Source organism: Lutzomyia longipalpis, chromosome 1 (genome assembly GCF_024334085.1).
Source record: "Lutzomyia longipalpis isolate SR_M1_2022 chromosome 1, ASM2433408v1".
Taxonomy (NCBI): domain Eukaryota; kingdom Metazoa; phylum Arthropoda; class Insecta; order Diptera; family Psychodidae; genus Lutzomyia; species Lutzomyia longipalpis.
Genome location: NC_074707.1, coordinates 27,304,261 through 27,320,682, shown reverse-complemented (window position 1 = coordinate 27,320,682; position 16,422 = coordinate 27,304,261). Strand labels below are relative to the sequence as shown.

The following is a 16,422-nucleotide window of genomic DNA, read 5'->3' as shown; positions in this document are numbered from 1 at the left end:
TTGAACATCTAATATGTTGAATTAAACTGATGTACAAATCTGACTTTCACATCTATATAATAAAGAAAGGTCTGTTTGTTGGTAATCAGTCGTGTTCGGCTATACAAATCTACACCGTTTGACCGATCGTGATGAAATTTGGCACAGAGGCTCCTTATATCAGGCGGTTTCGAGTGGCCGTATTCATTTCCCCCCCAAAGCCCCCCTTCAAGTAGCCCACATATAAAAGTCATGCATTTTTTGCGAATTTTTGACTTTGGCGCTTGAAATGTTCAATGAAAATGATTTCTTCTCTGCAAATTTTTTCCGGGATTGATAAGTGGTCATAATCTACCTTTAAACCATCAAAATTTATTTTTTCTCACTAAAATTTGCGCGAAGCGCAACAAAACCCCGCGAAGCGGGGCGAGGTAAATTGGAGCGAAGCGACAATTTACCTCGTCCTTATATATTCTTTTGTTTCACCTCGTTCTATTATAGGCGTAATCGAACTCCTAAATTGATAGGGTCGATGCGAAATGTACGTCAATTAATCTCTAATTTGAATCCATTAATTATTTTGTTCATGGGAATGCAATATGAAACGCTGATGTTGATGGCAAAATGCAGCGATTCGAATGATCTGAAATGGAGATTTTACCTCAATATTCAATTCTTTTTTTTTCAACTACCCGCATATTCCTCTATGCAATTTGGATGCAAAGTACGATAGTGGTAGCGAGAGGCTTTTTCAAATTGATTGTGTGTCTCAAAATACCTTCTGTATGTGATGGCAACGGACCGCTGAGAGTTAATCATACCCCTGACGAGGCTATCGTGAAAGTCCCACTGGTAAAATAGGGATGCAACGAGAGGTTTCTGTTTGCTGTATGCCATCAGCAGTCCCACTTGCACAGCCGGATGTATTTGACGCCAATAGCTGATATCCAGTGCACGGGTTGAGAACGATGCCGCCACCGTGGATGCATATCTGCTGTATCTGCGGATGGTGAGAATGTGAGTAATAGCTTGGTGCAAAGTGTGTCCGGGAATGTGGAAAATTGGCATTGGAAAAAGGATAGAGTGGAAAATTGTGCAGACAGCTTCAAAACACATTTGCATTCAATTTTCTACCACACCAGCATAAGAAATACTGCGCTCGCGGAGCTTTTACCATGTGCCCATGCAACATCCTTTGAATGTGACATGCTATATAAATATTTGCCAGCACCGTCCATTGATTGGCAATCTATTGTGACACACCCCATTGCCATGACATTGACCACCCATACCACTTCAGGCTCACCTTATGGCATATGCTGTGCTGAGGCTCATCCCTTTGTCACCTCGCCATCCCAAAAGCACTTCGGTGCCCAGACTCCACCACCGACTAACACGATGCAGGTGGGAAAGTGTCAGAAAGCTCACCTGTCCAGCTTGGTTGTCTACATAGAGGGAGGAAGTAGATGCGGGTGCAATGTATTCCAACCTGGCGGATCCCCGACCTCGTGGACAATTTGGTTGATACTGATAGCGCACTTTAAATCGGAGGGGTGATATAGGGTGATACAAAACTTCGAGATTAGTAGCCATAGATTTAGGGTTGACATCTACGTGGAATCGTGGGGTTTCCTGAAAAAATGCCATAAGAGAATGTCATTGAGAAAAAAAATGTTTCTGTTAAATAAAAATTACTTTTTAATTATTTTCTTTCTTTATAGATTCGTTTTATTCAATTTTCTTGTTACCTATTATTTTTCTTTACCTTAATAATAGAAAGAGGGAGAGGTGATGAATATAATTGCGGGTACAACTATGTCTGTATCATTTCAGTAAATAATTTTAGGATTTGTATTTTGAAGATGCTTTGGGTACTATTATCATTTAAATGAGTAGTCACACTCACCAGAATATTATCCTTAGATTGTAGACTGTAAACACAACCTATTCGACAGCCTGATGGTAGAGCTTGACTAAGGATCCAACTAAAGTAGACACCCTTATTTTGTCCATATCTTCTACCATAGTGGAATTCAACTCCCTCGGTGACAAACTCTGCAAGGATTCTCTGGGGTTTCTCGTGCAAACTCGAAACATTGCCTGGATTCAGTAATGGGCAGTAAATTCCGTCGTGTTTTATAAAATCTCCAGACACATTCCACAATTTATCTCTCTGCTCCTCCATATTGTGTTTGTTTTGATTAAAATTGTACTGTTTACTATGCTTGAATATTCAAGATAATAAAAAGAAACATTTTGGAAAATGATTAAACATTTTTTGATTTTTTTAAATTTTAAATTTATTAAAAGAAAAGATAGACTGGACAGGTTTAACACGAATGAACTGATAAAAGAATTATAATTTGCGCTGAGATGTGAAGAAGAAATCCATATTCTTCGTGGGTAAGAAGATGTATGTTTACACATTGCTAAGGAGTCAGATTAATAACCAAGCAAGAAGATAATCAATTCAAATATAATAAATTAAAGTTCATTCAAAGTTTTATCAATTTAATTTTGTATTTGTGATGATAAAACATTTTAATGAGTTTCATTGAGATACATAAATAATTCATGTGTTTTATTTTTGATGAAGATTTTTAATGTTTGTTTACTGAGCTTTAGAGATGCAATTTTATATAAAATCTATGATTATAGGATTTAATAAGGTATTGAAGAATGATGCAAGGTAGTATGTAATTAAATTCTCTTAAAATTGGAAATTAATATAATTGCAAGATTCTCCATTTAATATCATGTAATTAAATGTATATTCCATGCAATATACGAGGAAATTTTTGGATAAATTGGACGATAAAAGAACTTGGTGGTATGTAATAAAACAAAACAATAAAAGCTACCCTCTGTAAAGGAGAAATCTCATGTGCGTATAGTGTCTGTGCCAAATTATATACGAAATGAACGGGCTAAATCTACAAGCACTTTCCGTGGAATTAAGTAGCACAGAATAACGAGGCAGTGATGCAGCGGTTTTGTGATATAAAATGGATTTTGTAGAACTTTTGAGGGAGTTTTTTGTCCAGTGCTTTCTTGTCTCTACGCCTCTGTAAATGTACACAGGTTGTTAAGCATACGTTGTACAATTCAGGACTAAAATTATGCGGTTCAGTTGGGAGGCATTATATACATATAATTCTGCAAACAGACCAGTTTGAGCGCGAACGTTGAATTTGCTGATGATGGACAACCGCGCAAAAGGAGCGGATGATGGTTTAGGCAATCATTTGCAAGAGGTGTAGTAGGTACCCTCCCACGTTTCTTCTGTTTCACTGACTGAGTTAGGGCCAGCATAGCGTCCATGTGTATTTTGTAGTTAACAAACAAGCAGCAAAATGAACCAACTCTCCAGGGTATATAATTTTAGCATATACTATGAGTGAAACAATACGCTTTGCAAGCACATTTGCTTCCCCACAATGAGTCTTTCACCTTGAAATTTTCTTTCTCAAAGGAATGATAACATGCAAGGATATAGTAAACTATAAGATCTATTGATGGTTCATTGCTTAAGGTAAGATAATGTTCTCTATGTATATTCGATATGTAATGTATAATGCTTGAAGCAATGTATATATTTAACATATATTAAAAAAAAATACATATAATTTTGTAAAAATTAATTAATATTCGATTATATACATACACATTTTATTTATTTATTTATTTCACCTACTTTCCAGCTTAATTGAAACACATACATATATACTTTTGAACTATTCTGTTGCATTAAAGGAACAAGCGTGAAAATTGTGAAACTTACAATTAACTGAAGCTTGATAATTCTATTTCTATTTTCGCATAAAATCTCATAAATATGTCCTGATGTGCGCTTGTCATTTAAAATTACATAGTCCTCGGCATTATCCACATATGGATAAATTCTCATTGAAATTATTCAATGTTCTGTAATCATTTTATCTCGTTGTGGCAATGCGGAAAACAATACTGATTGAGATAATGAGATTTATAATGAGGTGCTAAATTTGGCCGATTGCATATTAAATCATGGTATGTAGAAGAGAGAAATGCGTATAATAATTTATTTAAGTCCATTTTTTTATTCATTTGTGATAAATTTTATAAATTCTACTAAATATTAATTCCATGTGCATTTTTTTTTCCTATATGCTTCTGTGCAAAATTAATGCAATTTATGTATTCGGTAAAATTATTCAGGAATTCCGGATATTTCTGAATCATAAATAAAATTTTAGCACCCATTATTAATGTTGAAGGATTTTTACCCCACACCTAAAAGCTATATATCTCATTTGTGAATTCATGTACATTTTGCGATAAAGTAATTTATTCCACGGGAATCGAATTACGCGTTAACATTTCAACCCATTTCAGCGAATTTATGTAAATCTACTGAATACAATTCCTACCCGAAAACATATGAAGAGACCTCATAAATGTGTGCATGACATGAACGCATTTAGTGTACAATTCATCTCTGCATTAATGTAGAATATAGGACCTATAGACTCCCATAGGCCGCTTCACGTGATTCCAGGCAACCATTCAGGACTCTAATGTAAATTAGCACAACGTGCAGAAATTGAATTGATTACACTGTTTATATTGTTTAATCAAGTCCTTGTTCTACCTTGTTCTCACCAATCATAGAGATAGATGTATGGGCTTCCGTTCAAATTAAGGGCAAGTGTTTGCCAATGCGACTCTCCTGCATTTCAACGTTTCCATTTAATTAAAATCCCTTTTACATTTATCCTTCGTAATGAAATTATCTGTTGGGAAAGTGAGGGAATTTATCGACAAATTAAACAAGTTTTGCTTTTATTAAATTATCTTTCTCGACTATTTTCTTTTTTTTACGATGGTCTGTGAAAATTTACAAGTAAACAAGGTAGAATCTCAAAATAAAATGTTATGGTGACCTATGTAGTGCCATTAATTTGTTACCCCCAGATTGGTGTACTTGTTTGCTACCGCATATTTGCAACCATAATAAATCATGGATTTTTTAAAAGAGTTTCAGAGCTACTGCACGCGATAGCAAAGAGAGGTTTGTCTTGTCCATGTAACACATTCTAGGACCCGCTATTATTTGTCCCGCTGTTGACCATAATTTATAATACTCACGACCAGCCCACCTATGCAAAAAAAATTGAAAAAAGAGAACTTATGTGCTTTAACCAAGGCATACATATAGGTAAAAGTTCAAAGTTTTTTTAAATCGTCAGAAAGTCCAACTAGTATAGATTTAACTCATACTTTATATAAGAGCGTTTTTGATACGCAAGTCAGGTAGAAATAAACTTTAATTGATCACATTTAACAACTAAAGGATAGATATAGACATTTTACTTGAAAACCCTTTTTTATTCCCCGTTTAATAAAATAATATAATAACAATAATTATACTTATGTACATATTACTGTAGAACTATGAAAGCAATATCTATCATAATTAATTTTAATGTTCCTTCTCAACCCTCTCAACTAAAGTACAAAAATGTTGAGTAATTAATTTTGTAATTGCGTTCTTTTCAATTAATGCCATTTAATACGTGTGACTTCATTGTTATAAAGCACTACTAGACTGAGGTATCTTATAGGGATGGTCATTGATATTCGTATACATTTGTACATACATATATCCATAATAACATGGACCCTATGGACGGTAATTACGAGGGAAAATAAAATGGACTACATAAAAATTGACTCACCCAACGAGAAAAGCACTTATCGCTTATAATTGTTTCATAGCATCGAACCTATAACCTTTTATTGTTGCCATCCTCTGTTCCGCAGAGTTTCTCGCAGTACGCCCCACCCACCAGGCGTCTCCATCTGGCATTAGAGCGTAAAAGTCATACCACACCCATTTACCAGGCCCTCTCTATAGAATACATTGCGATAAAAGCATTTCATAAGTTCTCCACTATACTGCAGAGCTTGGCTTGAAAACAGTTAATAATGACATTCTATGTCCATTTTACATGAGAAAGTTTTCTATAACAAAAAGCTGCTTTTCACGGTATTTAATAGTAGTCCAATTAGTGTGCAATTTAAAAAAAATCGGGGCACTGAAAAGATTAGAAATATATATAACGTATATAAAGTATATAAATATAAATGCAAAGTAAAATATAACGGTAAAATATATATATAGCTGCAAAGTATAGATTAAGCAGAAAAGGGAATGTACAAGGTAAGTTTCACTTACGGGCTGTGATTCTTCCTTCAGAGGTCAGTCTAAGTGTGAAATTTGATAAAGATTTGGTGGTGCAAACTCGTGGGGAATGCTAACTCGCGCATTTGCTGTGATTCGTCCCGTAAGTGAAACTTACCTTGTACATTCCCTTTTCTGCTTAATCTATACTTTGCAGCTATATATATATTTTACCGTTATTGTTCACAAAGGAACATAAAGAAAAGAATTTGGGACTTGATTTAAACCAAAAGAAAAGTTTATTATTTAAATTTTATTACATTTACTTGCTTACTGTATTGGTCGCGAAATAATTTTGTTAATTAAATTGTTTAGTAATGCATCTTATTCGGGATGGCTGGTTTAGCGGCCAAGTCCGAATAAGTTTATACTCACAAGAGATGATGGGGAGAGAGAAGGTGCCCGTATTCGCAGGCCCACTTGTTCTCCCTTTGCTGGTTGCTCGTCAAGTCCGTCGTTTCGAGCGCAAACAATTGGTTTTGTGCTCTCTAATCCCCACCACGCGCTGACTGGAAGGGAGCCGATCACGTATTTCGTTTCATGATCGTTTGGTGATCGTGACTACGTTCCACACAGACGCGTGGTGGGGATGACCTAACGTTTTTATTGATATGAATTTAAATCTTAAGTGCTAAATGGTGTGCGTCCCCACTTATCACTAGTGTTAGTTTTGTTAAGATATAATTTTATATTTCATACAATTGTATTGCACAAATATATGTTTAAAAGTATTACAATTTTATTGCATTAAAAGGTATAAGAATATTGCAGTTTTATTGCACTAAAAGTATATAAAGTTGTAGTCGTCGATTTTTTTTATACACTGAGAGTGACTGTGATAGCCAACCCTCTTTCAGCGTAACTGGTCCTCTCGGCATAAAGGCTCACGAGAGAATGACCAACGCATGATAAGCACCGCTAGGGCAACACTTATCAACCATCACAGCCCTCTCCTAAGAGATTTACTCACACAACAGACCATGGCACGGGATAATATTTTTGGCCTTCGGTCTCAATGCCTACAATTCGGCCAGCCCTGACATTGTTGCCGTCCCTTGGCAACGTCATGGGTCTAGGGTGGCATGTATGGCAGTTCAATGGTGGCATTAGGGTCCTCACTAATGCCTTAACTAACTAACTTCTACTAGGGTCCTCACTAGCAGATCGCACTAGTTCCAAACTAATGCTTTCCTCAATTTTCCATTAACTAGGGTCCACCCTAGGAGTTAACATTAGGGTCCACACTAATGTATTAGTCACTCACGTTATCTACGAGCGTCTACCAATAGATTGCATTAGTTTCTCTTGTTGCTAATGCCGATCACTTCGTCTACTAGGGTCCACACTAATAGATCGCATTGGACTCCTGCCAATGCCTTGGCCATATCCACTAGGGTCCACACTAGTAGATCACATTAGGGTCCACACTAATGTCTTAGCCAATATCCCTCATCCACTAGGGTCCACACTAGCAGATTGCATTGGACTATCACCAATGCTTTGGCCATCATTCGCTAGGGTCCACACTAGCGGGTTGCATTAGGGTCCTCACTAACGCATTGGCCAACTTCTCATGCTCTCTATTACATATTGCCAACTGCTGTCATCACCATTCATTTTCGTCATTATCTCCTTTTACCCTCAGCACTGTACTACTTTGTGCCAATCTTGACGAAATTGATGACCGTAGCAGACTCTTTCAGATTATCCCTAATCACATCGAAGTCATCCTAACTTTCCGTTTCATTGATGGCTCTCCTGTATATTCCGATAATCGATTACAGTACAAAGCATGAGGTCTACAAATGCTACGTTTGCTGTCCTTGAATAACTCATAAAGCCTCATCTTATCCCAGTCGTAGTATTTGCCACTACGTGTCTTGTTGGAGGAAACTGACATTCTCTTTATCTGTAATGGCAAAGAACTCATGCGGCCATTCAACTTGCGATCCTTGCCCTCTGCCCTCTTCATTTGAGGTGGTTTAGTTTCTGGCTGATATTCAATATTCCCTTTGGCTCCCGTTGTAACAACTCTTCCACACAGAATGCCTGTTTAATTCACGAGCATTAATTAGCACGCTATCTCAGCTGATTCTCCGGTGTTGCACCCACAGCTCCCTAGGGCCCGGAAATAGTTAAATCCTTCTCATAGTTCTCAATCAATTGCTTATAGCAGTCACGCTCTTTAGCCAACTCTGACGATTCTTCACGGAATTCTGAAGCTCCGCATTAATCTTCAGCAATGATTCATTCTGTGTACGCAAATCGTGATTCTGTACCTTTAGACTCTTCCCCAGTGTCTTGAGGTGCTCAACTTCATTCCAATATCCACTTGCTTTGAAAGTCATGCCATTGCTGATGTGGACACCTTTTTCCATTCCCCATGGCCAGAAATCTCGAATTAAAATTCCCTTCAGACGCTTCAAGTTCCCCCTTCACTCTTCGATTTCTGCTGTAGTGTCTCATTGGGGGCAAATAGCTGGGTATTCTCCTCCTCCACGCCCTTCATTCACTGCACAACCTCTCTCAATTGTCGTTGTAGATTACTCACATCATTATTGTAGTCACTACTCGCTGTCTGGTAGTTCTCCTCCACCGTTTCCAACTTGCTTTGTAGCAAATGAATAATCTCCTCGTGCTTTATTCTCTCGTACTTGTTCTCATTTCTGCACTACACGGGACCTTCCTTGGCAATTGCCTCCCTCTTCCGCAAATCCGCCAAGTGCTTCTCATCTTCATGGTATTCGCGCTCAAAAATACCCTACTTGATCCTTAAACTCATCAATCTTGGACGTGTAATCCTTCTCCATGTTCTTCCGGATGAGATGCTGGTGCTCCACTTCACCTTGAAGCTGCGTTATATTCGCCTTTATTATTTTCATCTCCCAACGGAAGAATGCGCACAACTCCACCCGTTGAAGTACCTGACCATTTAGCGGATAATTTGTACTCAGATTTATGCACCGTTCTTTCATCGTGGGCGTGATACCCGCAATATCCAGTGTGGCACCATTTCTGCCTCTGCGACACGTTGAGCAATTCCCAGCAGCCGCCAAAAAAAACACTAATATTGCGACCCAATTTCCGTCATTTTTGACGCTGGAACCGCAGAGGAGCTCTCTATGGTGACACTAGTGGTCCTCCGAATGTCATTCCACCCGCAGCCGACGATCTTTTCCCTGGAGATTGAAGAGCTTAATTCGCTATTGCCGAGGTCTCAGGATTTCTGCGCCTTTAACTTTCTGTACACATCACCACACAACATGAGGATCTTAAGGAGGGAGTTACTTGTGTCGCATAGTGCTGCACAACGGTATCGCAGTCATACTCAGTAGATCTTCTAACTGATAAACATCCGCAGTCTCCTGTTTATCACACTCGAGGACTCTCCCGAAGTCCGGAACCGTCGCAAAGAGCACATCAAATACATTCCGGGACCTAATCACGGGATCACGAGCCTCACAGGGTGTCACGGCGCCAACCGCTGAATCTCTCAGATGCTCCGCTTGTATTCTGCATCCTCCCATTTGGAACAGCTGCTACTGTGGAGTTGGAGTCCGTTTTCCTTCTCTGTGAGTGGCACCTGGTGGATTGATTTTATTCGGACACTTGTGAGACACGAAGTTGACCGTCCTGGCAACTTCTTCTTCGGATAAGTGTGAGTCATCCCGTATTCTCCATCTGTGCCTATTAATTGCTCGTTTTCCTTTCTGTCTCAGTTAACGTTTGAGACCATCGCTCGTGCACTTCGTAAATTCTTTTTGGGATCTGACATCTCTTGGGTGTCTTGCACAACTCTGTTTTATTCTCTCTTTAGCGTTAGAGTTTCCCGATTGCTATACCTCACCCCATAACTTCACTAATGCATCTATCATCCTCATTTGCGAGGACATCGTAGCATCTAATAACGTGGACTAAAATCTTGGACATCACTCACTTTCGTGAACACCAATACCTCATATGAGTCATAATCACCCTAAACTCACCCCTTCTTAAGTTGGTGTGTATTCATCGACTCAATAATCTTTCATGGTCAACCTTATCATCTACTAGGGTCCACACTAGTAGTCCACATTGGATCTGACCAATGTGTTGACCAATTAGTCCACCATCAATCATAAATATGATTGAGATATACCCAACATTATAACAAAAACTTAAGGAACTAATACCAAACCTAATTCGCCAAAATGGTTACTCTTGGCTTTACACTAGATTTTCCCCTTAAATAATTAAGTCACATACCTTTATTTCGATGAACTTAACTGAATTTTACTTCCGTCGACGTTCCTCTTTCTGGTAGCTCTGTAGAGAACCCCGTTGATTTTCTTGCAGCAATTCTCAGCTGCTCCGCCTCATTAGACACAAACAAGGCTGCTCATAGCCACCTGAAGAATCTGGAACGCCCGTCACCTGCAAATAAAACTTGCCACCCAATTTTACTAATCTTGTATTTTATGATATGGATTTTCCCGCAGACAATCTGCAAAATCCTTCCTACAAGATCAATCACACGTGATACACACACACATTCAATTGGGGCCCCCAATCACACACCAAAATTGGCACACTAGATTATTGAGTTAATAAAATTGGCTTGTTTGAGCCGTATACTTCACCAAGTTTTCCTTGTTGTCTTAAGCACCATCATCCTGTTGATCCGTCTGCCTGTCAGTGACATGCATCACTAGATGACGCACCACGACCACACTGCTGCTTCGGGAAGGACGAGTACTTTCTTCGCTGATCGTCTCTCTAACTCCGCAGCTCCCGCCGTGATGCCCTCTCGTTCACCCACCGACGTTTTCCGGCACTCAATCAAACATTTATATACTGCGGATGCTGATATGGTTGATCTCCCTGCTATTGAGCGGCGCTGATCTCTTCCTCTTCTCCACTGCTGGCATCCTACATTGCTCAATCCTGACGAACGCCACCCTTCTCTTGAACTTCCCGTGCTCAACACTCGTGCCTTGAGAACTTTCAAGTTGGACTCAATCTCCTTCGCACAGCGCGGCACTGTGGCATCGCAGTCATCCACACTCTCCTGTTGAGTACGCTTAAGTAGCTTCGTGAAGCCCGGATCAGTCGTGAAGACCACTCCAGAGACATTTGGAGCTCCATCAAGCGATCACACGTCTCACAGGGTATCGATAAAGCCAACACCTTTAGCTGTGTCCCATTCTAATGTTTCCTTTTCCGGAACTCAGCTGCTGTTTGTTTTGGGAATTTCCTTAGCGCTTTGCTCTAAATTACATCCAAGAAGCTTTCCACGATGCCAATTATACTCCCGACACAATACGATTGTACTCCACGGCATATCCGGAACGGTGGAATCCCTCATCTTTCAGTGGGGTTGTTTGGAGAAGATTTGCTGCACTAAATCACTTAATTCACTTCAGCTGTCCACTTGATCTTCACTGTTCACATTGTCGCACCCCCAGAGGATCCAGTTGGGCCATTTATTGAAGAAAATCTACTGAGAACATCTCACAACACATTATTCACACTTCAAAGTTGTTTTTGGATTTGATCTGCCTTTTGTTCCCGTTGGACGGCTTTTCAGATTTTCTCCACCCTCACATGATGGCTCTCTAACATCCTGTCGCATCTCCTAAGGCATTCATGCCCGCCAAATGCCCTTTAAGGCACATGATGTGCGCACCATCCTTAACATTAAAAGAGCAGCCACATTATGAGGGACTCCTTCACAGCCCAGATAATCCTTTGATGCATTTTGTACTCCTAGTCCGCGACCAGGCGCTGATCAGCATTTTCTCGTGCCTCATTTGACGCCCCCGTTCTCATTTTTTTCCTCTACCGACATGTCGAGACATGTCGTAACACAACACGTGCGGGTTTTCCTATGCAATTGGCGCTTTCTTTCACTTTTCTCCCATCTTATCGCCTGGGGACACATTTAGGAGACTCTGTGGCCCATTCAGAGTTCAGAGGATCCACATTGTTCCCAACACCACATTTATAGAGCACTCAGACACCTCCCCACACTCACGAAACTTTTCCGGGGGTTGAAGACACTTTTCTTTTATTTTAAAACCCACTTCTATGGATACAATTTGGTTGTATCCCACTTCTGAATTTGTAGTCGTCGATTTTTTTTATACACTGAGAGTGACTGTGATAGCCAACCCTCTTTCAGCGTAACTGGTCCTCTCGGCATAAAGGCTCACGAGAGAATGACCAACGCATGATAAGCACCGCTAGGGCAACACTTATCAACCATCACAGCCCTCTCCTAAGAGATTTACTCACACAACAGACCATGGCACGGGATAATATTTTTGGCCTTCGGTCTCAATGCCTACAAAGTATTGCAATTTTATTGCACTAAAGGGTATATAAAAATATTAAAAGAAATCTAACATGTTCTTCGAACATACTGGCCCCGCGACGAGCGGCGCTCTCGGGATCTCTGCAGTAGCTCTTGGAATCTCATGGTGATCGGGTGTGAGGATCTAGCTGAGTCGTCGGCGTTAGCTCCTTCCAGCTTCCTTCTTCTAATCCACTTGCGCACCCCCATTACCCCTGCTCCTAGGACGGTGATGCCCATGAGGATGAAGAGATTCAGCCAAGTGTGCCAAGTGGCTGATGATTGGGATGATGCTTCTTCGTCCTTCAGTATGGCAGTCGTGGTGATTGGTTCATAAGTCTTCAGTGGTGGTATCCCTGCGGATGCATTTATGGTGATTTGCTTTGCTGCATTCAGCCCACTGAGGCTTAGAGGCTTTATGTAACTGACGGTGGCCACAGCTGAGGTGTCGATACTAGCGTACATTGTCATCGTACCGCTTTCTAGACTGCATCCCTTGGCGATTTTTATCAGTCCTATTGGGGGCAGGACTTGCTCCTCACGTCTTCCATGACAGGTGATACTGATACTGGATCTTTGTGAGCTGATGAAAAGCCAAACGTTTTGCATGATTAGCTTTTTCCAAATAGTGCCTTCCATATGAAATAGCGTAAGGTTGCAGCTGTGCCTTGGATGGCGATCATAGATTTCATCAATGATGCAGGTGGGCTGCTCCTTCAGATCATGGGTGGCCTCAGGAGTGCATAGATAGGTGGAAACTTCTTGTAGCTGACAAGTTTCCTTCTGGATGTTGAAGTACGTTCTTTGATCAAAGTTCACCGCTAGCGCTTCCGTCTCTGGTTCCGGGATGAGAAAGCTTCCGTTTTCTAGTTGCAGGGGAATGGGTGTGACGTGGATGAGTTGATGACCTTTGGCTTCCAAGATGTTCATTCGCCCGAACACTTGAATTCCCTCGCTGCATCTTACGAGTTGAATCTCGCCACGGGAGCCATCTTCTATCTTGAAGTCTAAGCCTATTTTCTCTAAGGTCTTCTCAGTAATTAATTTGAGTCTCTCACGTGAGATAAAATCCAACACCCGGGCCCTACTCGTCTCAGCTAAAATCAACTTATTATAAAAAGAAAGTAGTTCGTCAGCGTAAGCGTTTATCAGGTTGTACAGCTCGATGACCCCAATCCTCACGCGATTGCGGTCTATCGCTCCGTACGTAGATTGCACCTCCTCGATTAAGTGTGACATTTGTCTTATTTTCGAGGTAAATTCTCTCATTTTGCCATTTACTTGGTCGACGGTGCTTTCGACCTTTGAATTTAAAAGAAGATTCTGACGCGCGTTGCGCAGGGCCTGTTCTGCTTGGCCCTTTTTTAATTCATCAATCTCTTTGTACGCCTCATCGTTCACCCCGAACACAAGAGTCAGGGCCTTGCCGAACAGACCCCTCCTCTCACGGATAGTGTGGAAGAGGGTGTCTATTCGGCTGATGGCGCTCCTTATCTTATGTTCGAGATGACCCCGGCCCTTGCAGAACAGGTCCCTGGCATATTGCTCTGCCAATTCGCAGGCTTTGGTCGTATTTTCCAAGGCGACCTGAAGGGTCTTTTTATCCTGCTGAGCTTGCTCATTAGGAAAATCAAATTGTACGCGGAGCATTCCTCTTTTGATGTATGCTGTTCCGTAATGCTCTACGTACAATCCGGGTTCTGGTTGAACGATACTATAATTATGAGTGGCGGTCGTGCACGCTGTTATGAAACTCACAATTAGCATGATGATGAAAGCTTTAATTAGCGTTTTGGGCTTCATTGGCCTGGACGGTCTCTTTTTGGGAACCTCTTTGACCTCTGTTATTGCATGGTTAATTACAATGACCGTTTTTTTGCTTTTATAGCTTTCATCGTCATATGGCTGTTCAATGGGTAATTTGACCAGTTTAGAGATAGCTCTCTTTTTGTTTGACTTACCCGTGCTTACCTGAGCGACTCTTGTCAGGCCGTCTATACCTGGGTAGATTTGTTGGATCCGTGCCAGGGGCCATTGTAATGGTGGGGTGTTCTCTTCCATTACCAGGACCAGGTCTCCCACCTTAATCTGCTCAGTTTCTGCCTTCCACTTGGGTCTTTTCTGGAGATGGTGTAGGTATTCCTTGGACCATCTACGCCATAAATCGAGCTGTAGCTTCCTAACAAGCATCCATCGTTTTGTCGGGTGTTCCTCTGTTATCTCCAGACGGGGTGGCGCCAATAACACCCTTCCTTCTAGGAAGTGTCCCGGCGTGAGCGCGTGGAAGTCGCAAGGGACATCTGATAGGGGGGTCAGGGGGCGAGAGTTTAGCGCTGCTTCCACGCTGATTAGTTGTTTTTGTAGGTCGAGCGTTTCTTCTATAGTGTCTCTTCCTGTCAAGATGTCATCAACGTAGAAGTCGTTGATGGCTTTTTTGGCTTCGGGAAACGCATCCCCTTCATCTTCCGCGAGTTGCTGTAAGACTTGAACGGACAAGTATGTGGCCGCCGCAGTGCCATAAGTTACTGTGTCCAGTGTATATTCTTTTAGAGGGTCCGAAGGCTTGTCCCTCCATAGGATGTGTTGGTAGTTTCTATCCTGTGGATCTACTAAAATCTGCCGGAACGTTTTTTCAACGTCGGCGTTTATGACGAATTTGTGTTTACGCCATCTTATTGGAATATCCGATAGGTCCTCTTGTAACTTAGGACCTTCTCCGTCTGCTGCTTCGGACATGTGTTTTAGCTCTCTGTACTCGTTAATAAATTTAGAGTATCCAGCTTTAAAAGCTGGATCTCTGTCAAATTTCTTTTCTGAATTTATAAACCGGGCTACCGCCTGGTTGCGAGATTCACCTAGTTTTTCTGGGTTATCCCTGGATGGCGACCTAACTATGTAAGTCCCATTATTGTCCCTTATGTGGGTATTTTTTAAGTGTTTAACGCATTGCTCATCGTCGTTTTCACTTTTGGTCGGCTGATCCATGTCCCAGAATTCTCGTAGGTTCTGATCGAATTCAGCCAGTGCTATCATACTGATAACGTTGGTTTCGGGAGTGGGTGTCCCTTTGTGGGATCCCGTGACCACCCACCCGAATTCTGTGTTTTGAACAACAAGTTTATTTGCTTCATTGTTCGCCCTTATTATTCCATCTTTAAGAATGCTCGCATAGACTTCGGATCCGAGAATCATATCTATGGGTCCTGTACTAGAGAACTCTGGGTCCGCCAATGTTACATTGTGGAGACCCAGACTCTTATAAATTGATTGTTGGACCTCCTCTTGTGGAAGGTTCGAAGTTAACTTAGGCAGCACTATGGCTGTTGTAGTTAATTTGAATTTTGAAAGAAACCGTGGGGCAAGGCATAAGGTTACCTTATGTTTTGCTGCTAATACTGCGCCGTCACCGACGCCCTTAATCGAAGCCTTGATCTTTTCACGGGCAAGGCCTAACTCTTGCACTGCTTGTTCCGAGATGAAATTCTCGCCACTGCCAGTATCTAGCAGTGTTCTTATTAGCAAGCTTGAGCTTCCCGAGCCAGCAACCTTAACTTGCATGGTTGGGAAAAGTGGTGATGCATTGGCATCAATTTTGGAGTGACAAGATAATATCTCTCCTGGTTCCTTTGCTTTGCTCTCCTGATGAAGAAGCGACGTTAAGGACGTTATTAAGGAGTGTCTTAAGAGCATTCAATCAAGTGCAGGCTCAATTAATGAGTCTCTTGTGGCTTTCCGAAGTGAGATGAGGGGGCTCATTGAGAGTGTGCAGTCGCAAATGGTTCCCAGTGTGAGTGTGGAGGTGCCCAAAAAAATCTCATATGCGGATACTCTAAAAACAAAGGCAAAATCAGTGTGCGTAATAAAATCAAAGAAAGCGGATCAGAACTGT

The 16,422-nt window shown here is 41.1% G+C and overlaps 1 protein-coding gene across 2 annotated transcripts in view; it reads right to left on the bottom strand.

Moving 5' to 3' along the window:
• LOC129797484 (protocadherin-23) overlaps positions 1-16,422 on the bottom strand; it is a 953,251-nt gene that overhangs the window by 350,319 nt on the left and 586,510 nt on the right. The window lies entirely within an intron of this gene.